We start from the raw sequence: 12942 nt of genomic DNA, 5'->3' as shown, positions 1-12942 counted from the left end.
AGATTCGACGAATTGAAGACGCAAACGACCAAAAAGCTCAAAAGTACAAAAGACAATAAAAAAGGTTCCAATTATTGATAAGAAACGTCTCGAAATTACAAGAGTACAAGATTCAAAACACAAAGTACAAGATATTAAATTGTACGCGAGGACGTTCGAAAATCCGGAACCGGGACCAGAGTCAACTCTTAACGCTCGACGCAACGGACTAAAAATTACAAGTTAACTATGTATATAAATATAATATAATATATAATTAATTATATTAATTATATATATATTATATTTATATATAAAAAACCGTCGGCAGAGAAAAACTCCAAGATGTGAGCTGGAATTTCAAACTCCGCGACTTGCGGAGTTTGAAGGCAAAATTCACCGCGAGTCGCGGAGCCCCAAAAATCAACTCTGGCTATAAAGCAAACCGAATTCTGATCATTTTTCATATTCTATTTCTCTCTTCTCTCATATATACGTAAAATATATATATATAATTTATATTTTAATTTTAATTATAATTCTAATAATAAGGGTATGTTAGCGAATGTTGTAAGGGTGTAAGTCGAAATTCTGTCCGTGTAACGCTACGCTATTTTTAATCATTGTAAGTTATGTTCAACCTTTTTACATTAATGTCTCGTAGCTAAGTTATTATTATGCTTATTTAAAACGAAGTAATCATGATGTTGGGCTAATTACTAAAATTGGGTAATTGGGCTATGTACCATAATTGGGGTTTGGACAAAAGAACGACACTTGTGGAAATTAGACTATGGGCTATTAATGGGCTTTATATTTGTTTAACTAAATGATAGTTTGTTAATGTTAATATAAAGATTTACAATTGGGCGTCCTTATAAATTACCATATACACTCAATCGGACACGATGGGCGGGGTATGTATATGTACGAATAATCGTTCATTTAACCGGACACGGGAATGGATTAATAGCCACTAGAATAATTAAAACAGGGGTGAAATTACATTCAAGGGTAATTGGTGTAATTGTTAACAAAGTAGTAAAACCTTGGTTTACACGCAGTCGATAACCTGGTGTATTCATTAAACAAAGTATTAAAACCTTGTTACAATTCGAATCCCCAATTAGTTGGAATATTTAACTTCGGGTATAAGAATAATTTGATGAGGACACTCGCACTTTATATTTATGACTGATGGACTGTTATGGACAAAAATCAGACGGACATATTAAATAATCCAGGACAAAGGACAATTAACCCATGGGCATAAAACTAAAATCAACACGTCAAACATCATGATTACGGAAGTTTAAATAAGCATAATTCTTTTATTTCATATTTAATTTCCTTTATTTTATATTTAATTGCACTTCTAATTATCGCACTTTTATTTATTGTTATTTAATCGCACTTTTAATTATCGTACTTTTTAATTATCGTAAGTTTATTTTATCGCACTTTTATTATTCGCAATTTCATTATCGTTATTTACTTTACGCTTTAATTTAAGTCTTGTATTTATTTTATATTTTACATTAGGTTTTAACTGCGACTAAAGTCTTAAAATCGACAAACCGGTCATTAAACGGTAAAAACCCCCCTTTATAATAATAATATTACTTATATATATATTTGTATTTTTAATAAAAGTAAACTAATATAGCGTTGAGCTTTGTTTAAAGATTTCCCTGTGGAACGAACCGGACTTACTAAAAACTACACTACTGTACGATTAGGTACACTGCCTATAAGTGTTGTAGCAAGGTTTAAGTATATCCATTCTATAAATAAATAAATATCTTGTGTAAAATTGTATCGTATTTAATAGTATTTCCTGCTAAAATTAATAACTATTTTATATACACCTCGCATAACATCAAGTATTTTTGGCGCCGCTGCCGGGGATTATCTTAAAAGCCGGAAGCGCAACGCTAATATAAAAAAAAAAAAAAAATAAAGAAAACGCGTCGAATTTAAATCTGTCAAATGAATTTCTGAACCCCGCGAGTCGCGGGGTTAAATGTATTAATTACCGCAACTCGCGGAGCCTTTCTGACAGGCGACAAAAAAACCCTAATCCTGCATTAATTACGGGTTATTATTAATTATAATTATTATTTAAACCTAATTATTATTATTATTATTATTAGTTTTATTTTTATTTTTACTTTTTAATTTATGTATTTAGTATTAATTAGTTTTATTAAATTGTAAAATTAGTAGTTTTATTAAAAAAATAATATAAAAATAATATTTTTATAAAAATTGTACTTTTTACAACTTTTTGTATATTTTTATATTTTGTCCCTTTTTAATCGTTGTAGCATAACTTTTGTATTTTTAGCTCATATTTAATTTTAAACTTAGTTTTTGCTATAGTTATTTTTACTCCTAGATTTTTAGGCTTTGCCGTAGAATTCCTTAAGTGCTTTTTCTTTAGACTAAGATTTAGGTGCTTTAGAATTTTGCTACGCCTTTTTAAGTTTTAGTTTCTTTTTAAGTTATTTCCATTTGGGATTTAGTTTTTCCTTGTAAGCTTTAATATTTTTAGACCTTTTACTATGTATCAATTGTCATTCCAATTAGTAATTTCAATTTGCGATTATAATTTTAAGTTAGTTGTAGTAATAAGGTTAGGTTAGTTAAGTATTTTTAAGTTTTTATAAGTTTCTTTTATTTTTCCGTCACCTTTTATTTTTCAACCATTTTTTCTTTTTCGACCTTTTGCGACGAACTCTTTTTCTCTCTTATTTCTCGCTATTCTAGTTTTTAGGACTTAGAATTTTTTCTACTTCTTATCTAAATTTCTTAAAATTACGAAAATTTATTTTAAGTGGTTAAATTGATAGACATCAAAATTTTCTGGTTCGTAGTAATAGTTGGATTTGTACGTGGACCGGGTTATTGGAGCCAAACAGTCCTCAATTATATTGAGACCAAACGAATCCTGCCCCTCTGCTGCATCTTTTGGCTATTCGAAACGTGGGCAAAATCAGAAAAGTCTATTGATTGGATAACTTATTATAATTTTTCTTTCCTTTTAAAAACTAATAGGATATTCAGTGAATGCACCGAGCAAGACGTTCACCACCTTTTGTACGTTCACCACCTGTAACTAGATCAAGACATTTAGCAAATATAACCGCCGTTGATTTTTCTTTAGAATCGTCATCAAGTCGACCAAGTACTTCAGTTCAAATTTCCGATAATCCATTTTTTGAACCCAACCTCACAATTGAGAATCCAGAGAATATTCAGGAACGGTTCGTAGATCCTGAACCATTAAACTTTCCTCCGGAGCCACCAATCATTCAAACAGAGATTGTTGAGGAACGAACCATTAAATCAGAATCATCTAGTGATACCGATTCAACAAATTCAATTATGGAGAATCTGGAACCTTTAAGTATGGAAGACCGAATGAGAGCTAAACGCACTGGCCAAGGTCACGCAATTACTCATCCAGACATTAATGCGCCAGATTATGAAATCAAAGGACAAATTCTACACATGGTGACTAATCAATGCCAATTTAGTGGTGCGCCGAAGGAAGATCCAAATGAACATCTACGTACCTTTAATAGGATCTGCACACTATTTAAAATACGAGAAGTGGAGGATGAACAGATATATCTCATGTTATTTCCCTGGACTTTAAAGGGAGAAGCCAAAGATTGGTTGGAATCGTTACCTGAAGGGGCGATCGATACATGGGACGTTTTAATTGACAAATTTCTTAAACAATTCTTTCCTGCATCTAAAGCCGTAAGACTTCAAGCAGAAATTGTTACGTTCACACAGAAACCAAATGAAACTCTATATGAGGCGTGGACAAGATATGGAAAGTTATTAAGAGGATGTCCGCAACATGGTTTAGACACCTGTCAAATAGTACAAATATTCTACCAAGGATGCGACATCACTACAAGAAAAGACATAGATATAGCAGCTGGTGGTTCTATTATGAAGAAAACCGAAACTGATGCTTACAAAATTATTGATAATACTGCTTCCCACTCACATGAGTGGCACCAAGAAAAAGATATCGTTAGATCATCTAAAGCAGCTAGAGCCGATTCTAGCCATGACTTAGATTCCATTTCCGCAAAGATAGATGCTGTGGAGAGACGAATGGAAAAGATGACTAAGGATATTCACTCAATACGAATTAGTTGTGAGCAGTGTGGAGTACCACATTTGACAAAAGATTGTCTCAGTATTGAATTAACAATGGAACAAAGAGAGAATATTTCATACATAAACCAAAGGCCTGGAAATAATTATCAGAATAATTATCAACCGCCAAGACCGATTTACAATCAAAACCAGAATTATAACCGAAATATTCCATACAACAACCAACAAGGTCCTAGCAATCAACAAGTATCCAATAATACTTACAATCAGCAAAGACCTAATTTTCAAAACAAACCACCACAACAAACCGATGATAAAAAGCCGAATTTAGAAGATATGATGACGAAGCTAGTTGAAACTCAAACGCAGTTTTTCACATCTCAAAAACAAACCAATGAACAAAATGCTCAAGCATTTAGAAATCAACAAGCTTCTATTCAAAATCTGGAACAAGAAGTAAGTAACCTAGCAAGATTAATAGGTGAAAGAAAACCGGGAAGTCTACCTAGTGATACAAATGCTAACCCCCGGAATGAAACAGCTAAAGCTATTACCACAAGAAGTGGTACAACACTTAAACCACCTGAAATACCTGTAACTTCTGATGAAACCATTCCTACTCCACAAGAACCACAACCTGATCAAGATAAGGAAAAAGAACCGGTAGTTGAAAAGGTTAATGAAAATAATACAGTTAAGGATAAACCTTATGTTAAACCATACCAACCACCACTTCCTTACCCGAGTAAAATGAAGAAAGAGAAACTTGAAGCCGAGCAATCCAAATTCTTGGATATGTTTAAACAGATAAATGTAAATCTTCCTTTCATTGATGTGATTTCAGGAATGCCTAGATATGCTAAATTCTTGAAAGATCTAATCTCAAATAGAAAGAAAATGGAAGAACTCTCGGCTGTTACTATGAATGCTAATTGTTCAGCAGTGCTGTTGAATAAGATACCAGAAAAACTATCTGATCCAGGAAGTTTCACAATTCCATGTTTTCTGGGTAGTCTTAGTTCAATAGAAGCATTGGCAGACTTAGGTGCTAGTATAAATCTAATGCCGTATTCACTATACGCTAAACTAGACCTTGGAGAATTAAAACCAACCAGAATAAGCATACAACTAGCCGATAGATCAATAAAATATCCTAGAGGGATAATGGAGAACATGCTAGTTAAAGTTGGTACTTTAGTATTTCCAGTAGATTTTGTTGTTTTGGACATGGAAGAAGATTCTCAAGTTCCTCTCATATTAGGAAGACCATTCGGTAAGAAACTGACCCTAAGTATAGAGGATGAGAGTGTTACCTTTTCAGTTGATAGAGCAATGCAACAGCCACAATCTGGAGATGATACATGTTATTATATTCAAACTATAGATGCACATGCAGAATTATTAGAAGAATTTCCAGAATTACAAGGAACAGGAGAATGTTCTTTAGGAGAAGGTAATGAACCAATTGATGAAGCTGAAATGTTAGCTACACTTATAGCTAATGGATATAAACCAACAACAGAAGAAATTCAAATGCTAAAAGAAGAAGACAGATATCGATATAAATCATCGATAGAAGAACCTCCGAAATTAGAGTTAAAGCCACTTCCAAACCATTTGGAATATGCTTATTTACATGGTGAATCTGAATTACCTGTAATAATATCGTCTTCTCTTACTGAAAATGAGAAATCACAACTCATTTCTGTGTTGAAAGCTCATAAACCAGCCATTGCATGGAAGATTCATGATATTAAAGGAATAAGTCCTTCGTATTGCACACATAAAATCCTTATGGAAGAAGGTCATAAAACGTATGTGCAACGCCAACGAAGACTAAATCCTAATATGCAAGATGTAGTTAAGAAAGAGATTATTAAACTGCTAGATGCAGGTTTAATTTATCCAATCTCTGATAGTCCATGGGTAAGCCCAGTTCAATGCGTGCCTAAGAAGGGTGGCATGACTGTCATTACAAATGAGAAAAATGAACTTATTCCTACTAGGACTGTAACAGGATGGCGTGTATGTATTGATTATAGAAAATTAAATGACGCCACCAGAAAAGATCACTTTCCCTTACCTTTCATAGATCAAATGTTGGAAAGATTAGCCGGAAATAGTTACTATTGTTTTCTAGATGGATTTTCCGGATATTTTCAAATTCCAATAGCACCCGAAGATCAAGAGAAAACCACATTCACGTGCCCTTATGGTACTTTTGCTTACAAACGCATGCCATTTGGACTTTGTAACGCCCCTGCAACCTTTCAAAGGTGTATGATGGCGATTTTTCATGACATGATAGAAGAATGCATGGAAGTTTTCATGGATGACTTTTCAGTCTTCGGTGATACATTTAAATCATGTCTAGTTAATCTGGAACGAATGCTAATTAGATGCGAAAAATCAAATCTAGTACTTAATTGGGAGAAATGCCATTTCATGGTTAAAGAAGGCATCGTTCTTGGACATAAAATTTCAAAAGAAGGAATTGAAGTGGATAGAGCTAAAGTAGATGTAATTGCTAAACTTCCACATCCCACCAATGTTAGAGGAGTTAGGAGTTTTCTAGGGCATGCCGGTTTTTACCGACGTTTCATAAAAGATTTTTCAAAAATTGCCACTCCTATGAATAAACTCCTAGAAAAGGATGCTCCATTCATCTTTTCAGATGAGTGTATCAAATCTTTTAATATTCTTAAAGAGAAACTCACTAATGCACCGATCATGATAACACCAAATTGGAATCTACCATTTGAACTAATGTGCGATGCAAGTGATTTTGCAATGGGAGCCGTTTTAGGACAAAGGATTGAAAAACGATTTCAACCTATATATTATGCTAGTAAGACATTACAAGGAGCACAAACGAACTATACAACTACTGAAAAAGAACTCCTTGCTATTGTCTTTGCTTTTGACAAATTTCGATCATATCTCGTTCTAGCAAAAACGGTGGTCTATACCGACCATTCTGCTCTTAGATACCTATTTTCAAAACAAGATGCTAAACCAAGATTAATCCGTTGGATCTTACTCTTACAAGAGTTTGATATTGAAATCCGAGATAAAAAAGGAGCAGAAAATCTCGCCGCTGATCATCTTTCTCGTCTTGAAAATCCCGAATTAGAAGTTCTAAATGAATCAGCCATACAAGACAACTTTCCTGATGAATATCTATTGAAGATAGATTATAAAGAAATCCCATGGTTTGCAGACTATGCAAACTACTTAGTTTGTGGATTCCTTGAAAAAGGATTATCGTACCAAAGACGAAAGAAATTCTTCAGTGATATAAAACACTATTTCTGGGAAGATCCACATCTGTTTAAAAGTTGTCCCGATGGAATAATACGCCGATGTGTATTTGGAGATGAAGCTAGTAAAATTTTAAACCATTGTCACACAGGACCAACAGGAGGGCATTATGGGCCTCAACTAACAGCAAGAAAAGTTTATGATGCTGGATTCTATTGGCCAACAATTTACAAAGACGCACACCTTCTTTGCAAATCCTGTGATGCATGTCAAAGGGCCGGAAAAATAAGTCAACGTGATGAAATGCCACAAAATGTCATCCAAGTATGTGAAGTATTTGACATTTGGGGTATTGACTTTATGGGTCCATTTCCAAAATCTCATAATAATCTATATATACTCGTAGCCATTGATTATGTATCTAAATGGGCGGAAGCACAAGCTCTCCCAACTAACGATGCACGAGTTGTAGTCAATTTTTTAAAACGTCTTTTTGCAAGGTTTGGAACACCGAAAGCTTTAATAAGTGATCGGGGTACTCATTTCTGTAATAATCAACTTGAGAAAGTTCTTAAAAGATATGGAGTAACTCATAAAATCTCCACCGCATATCATCCACAAACAAGTGGACAAGTTGAAAATACCAACCGAGCTTTAAAACGTATTCTAGAGAAAACCGTAGGATCAAATCCGAAGGAATGGTCCATTAAATTGGAGGATGCACTCTGGGCTTTTAGAACAGCCTACAAAACTCCAATTGGAACCACACCTTTTAGACTTGTTTATGGAAAAGCATGTCATCTTCCAGTAGAAATTGAACACAAAGCATTTTGGGCTTTGAAGACATGTAATCTTGATTTACATGAAGCCGGACGTCTACGGTTAAGTCAACTAAACGAATTAGAAGAATTAAGACATGAAGCATACGAAAATTCGTTAATCTATAAAGAAAGAACGAAGAAATGGCATGATAAAAGAATCAGAAGTTCAAAAGAATTTAAAGAAGGAGACAGAGTTCTTCTTTTCAATTCACGATTCAAGCTATTTCCTGGAAAATTGAAATCAAGATGGTCTGGACCATTCATAGTCAAAAGAGTTTTCCCATACGGAACGATAGAATTGATAAATTCAAATGGGTTTGAATTTAAAGTTAATGGTCACAGAGTTAAACATTACATACATGGTCCGATGGAAGTCGACAACGAAGTTAATCACAATTTCGACACCACAGCTAACTAAGTGTGGGGAGAATCAAGTCTTTAAAGGATAATATGTATTTCTGTTAGAGTTAGATTGTCTATTTTCGTGTAGTTCTCGAAAATGGAACCCGAATGGTCTTTCCCTAGCAGACCCTAAAGAACTAGTCTTCTCCCCCCATTCTGAATTTTTATTTTTTTTAGGTTTTTACGAAATGAAGACTGGCTGTGAACTAAACCATGGTCTAATGCTACACGCTTTGATCACTAAAAGAAATAATGACATACTACCGAGTGAAATAGTATCAGTAATCAGAGAAAGAATGGACGGAGTTAGAAAAGAATCCAGATGCGAAGATAATAAGTTACAATTTGGTAAAGGAAAATCAAAATCCGCAGCGAAAAGAAGAGCACGACACCTAGAAAGATGTCACAAATGCGGAAAATGGTCACATGGAGGTAAATGTTCAAATAATCAAACCTATTCAAATACCAAATTTGTTACTTTATGCAGAGACGGACCGTTCATATGTTTAGAAGAAAAGACACTGAATGCTCGAGGTTACGCCTATGTAGCCATGGAAAATCAATTAAACCGACTATCTTATGAATGGGATAGATCATATAACTAAGAAATCTATTCCACAGGTATGTCTGTACAGTTTTTGTTTTTATTTTTATTTTTATTTTTAACCTTTTGATAATAAACGCTAATTTGTTCCCTAAAAAGTATTAAATTGATATTGAATAAAATAGGTTTGGCGACCGAAATTATTGATATCATTCAAAAATTTATTACATCACTGCGAAATTTAACGTTTATTATAAGGTATAAATATCTTTAAACAATCAACCCAAAATATTTCAAAAATTCGTCATGAGTTAAATTAGGTCTTGGAACCGAAATTACTTTACCGAAAAGAGGGGCGCATATTTTTGATAATATTTGATTGATTAAAGTGGGATAAAAAGACAAAAAGATTTTTAATTTTATTTTTACCATATTTTTAAAATTAATATTTAAATCTTAAATTAATATTGTAAACTTTGTAAAAACAATATATTTAAAATTGTAAATATTTGAAAAATTAATATAAGTTTAATATGAATTTATAAATTTTTAAATTAAGTTTGGTGTAAATTTTTAATTTTTAAAATATTAATTTTTAATTTTATGCATTTCAAATTTTAAGTTTGGTGTGAATTTTTAATAATAATTTTGAATTTTATATTTAAGTTGTGTGAATTTAAAAACAAAAATTTACTTTATCTCATTAAGTTAAGAATATGATTTTTAAATTCGTCGTAAGTTGAAGACTAGGTCTTTGAACCAAAATTGTTTTACCCAAGGAAGGGACGAGAACTTTTATTATCATTATTTTTAATCTTATTGATTTAAAGTATGCCAAAAACATTAAAAAACCCAAAAATCTTAGCTTTTAAAACAATCGCTACAAAAAGACAAATTTTAAAATTTTGTCGAAGGACGGACTAGGACATCGATCCGAAACGACCTCGTCCTAAATAACAAGGGAAACAAAATTTTAAAATTAAGTACTTAATTGTTTCAAAAATTAATGATTATAAAAAAAAAAAAAAAAAAAAAAAAAAAAACTCCGCGGGTCGCGGAGTTTGGAGGGTAAATCCCCGCGACTCGCGGGAGGACCGGATTACAGAAAAAAAAATAAGAGCTGCAACAGCTCAGTTTCACACTCCACACCCAAAAATACAGCTCGAAATACTCCGAAAAAACCCGAAAAACACCCCCAAAAATCCCAATTTTTAACCGTTAATCACCAATTTTTTTGCTAAAATCATGTTGAGAAGGATGCTATCTAAGAATTACTCAAGAAAAACGGTAAATTTCTACACCTAAACACCATTTAATTCGAAATTTGTTGTTCTTGAGTCATTTTTACCCCAATTTGATTTTGATGCTTTTTAGTGTAATTAGACTTAAATTGTTTATGTATTATGCTTGTATAACCTAGATTGATGCTGTTTAACATAATTAGAAGCCTTAAACTTCAAATTTTGAATAATCTAGGGTTTGTGTTCTTGAGCAATTTGGGGCTTTTTGATATAAACAGGTTATGACCGATTTTTGTCATGAATTGTTGCTAAATTGAGTGGTGTAACATGTCTAGGTAGTTAAATGATCCAAACTTTGAGCCTAAACATGATTTTGAGAATTAAAGTGGACTTTTTCAAGTCTAAAATTCATGAACTTGATTTTTGAAAGATAATGCCATTTGAGACTTGTTTAATTGCTAGTAATGATTATTTTGACATGTTATTTGAGTTGAATGCTTATGAACTTGGCGAACATTTTCGTATATGCTTATATGAAAAAGTGTAGATTTGATAAAGATGTGAAAATGAGCTTAAGTTTGATATAAATTGATAATGTCATTGTAATTATTTTGATTGATGATTTTGCTGACACTAATGCATATTTGGATGCACAAAAATTGTGTTTGATGTGTTTTGCAGAATGAAAGGGGTGAATCTTCATCCCAAGCCCGCAATGCTCCTGCTGAGAATTTGGAACAACAGGAGGTGGATAACTACTACAAGCAGGATATACCTCATCCAGTCATGACCTTTTTCGATATGCACTTGGAAGAGTTGCACCCGAACCTGAGATTTGACAGACTTTGGATAGATTATCCAAAATATCAACGGGGTTTGCATACTCTTCATTCTAAGGTTGTTGAGGTACAGAGGGTCATAGAATGGGGACCCTTAGAAGCTGTAGAATTGGCCGGGCCAATTAGGGAATTACTTGTACAGAGGTATGGTAATTCTTCTTTTAATGACTGGATATGTTTATTCACCATACGCAGACCTGTATATAAAGTATGGTGTGAAGAATTGTTATGTAGTATAGAGTTGAATGATCGGGTAGCTAGTTTAACCGATCGTTCTTTTATTAGATTTTTGTTAGGCGGTTCGATGCGCCACATGTCTTTACTGGACATGGCTCAGGCTTTACGTATATATACGCCTGAGGAATTAGCGTCTGCCGATTGTAGAGGATTGATACTAAACGGTAGAAAGATAGATGAAAATTTTGATACACACGGTGTGTGGAGTCAAATGACAAGCCATCACCGTTTCAAAGGGGGAAATTACTCTTATTTGGATATAGATAGAGCCGAATTAAGAGTGATACATAGGTTTTTAGCTAATTCGATTACACAAAGGGGTAAGAACAAAGAAAAAGTAAATGAACAGGATTTGTTTTACCATATGTGTATTCGAGACCCACAAAGCGCTGTAAGTATACCATATTGTGTGGGTTATTATTTATCAGCTATGGTTCGGGGGATGCGACCACATAGCATAATAGGAGGTGGTATTTTTATTACTTTGATTGGTGAATATCTCGGTGTGGATATAAGTCGGGGGGGATTATTACTAGAAGAGCCGGAACCCCGCGATACTATAGGTTTAAATGTATACCATGGTGCGAAAGTTTTGAAGAGGCGAAATAACACCGCAGTACGATACCATGGTAGACATCCACAGGTGGAGAGAAACCAGCAACAAGGTAATGTAGGGGGGGGGGAATGAGATGCAAGAAATGCATAGGTTTATAGCTTCTCAGGAATACGAAAATGCTAGACAGAGAGCATTTGAAGATTGACAAGTTCATCAGAACCAAATCATAGCTCATTGCTAACATATAGGTAGAAACTATATTCCTACACCGAAACCCATCTTCCCTCCTTGGTCGATAGAGATGCAGCCACCATATCCTACGTATGACCCTGCCGAAGCATTCTATAGCACTTATGGTTATGCCTGGAACCCCTATTGGTACCAATATCATCCTTAGTTTACTTATTATTTTTTATTATTTTGTAATTTGTAATTATTGATACGTTTAATACTTTTGTTAATATTGTAATCATTTTTATAATTATCTAACTTTTATTCTTAGACTTTAATAATTTTTGAATGTGGGGTAATATACCAAACTTCAAAAATATGTATATATGTTTGCAGTTTATCTTATGTACACAACAGGGTAAAACAACGCATTTTCAAAGACTGGCATTAAGTTCAGCAAAAGCAACTAATTTTGACGACAAGATGCAAAATATATGTGAAATAACAACAAGACGGAATGAACAAATGATGTGCACCATTTATCATTCAGCAAACAAACGCCAATATATTTGGAAACTTTGGTAAAAATTTAATCATTTTCACACAAATCACCCTCAATAATTTAAATTGTTACTGATTTCTTGCAAATGAGGGCATTGCAAGATCTTAAGTGTGGGAAGGGGTTAAATTCTTTCGGATTTTAACATTTTTTACTTTATACACTTGGTTACCATTAAAAATACTAGTAAAG

Source organism: Rutidosis leptorrhynchoides, chromosome 6 (assembly GCF_046630445.1).
Source record: "Rutidosis leptorrhynchoides isolate AG116_Rl617_1_P2 chromosome 6, CSIRO_AGI_Rlap_v1, whole genome shotgun sequence".
Lineage (NCBI taxonomy): Eukaryota > Viridiplantae > Streptophyta > Magnoliopsida > Asterales > Asteraceae > Rutidosis > Rutidosis leptorrhynchoides.
Note: the sequence above shows the minus strand (reverse complement) of the source record.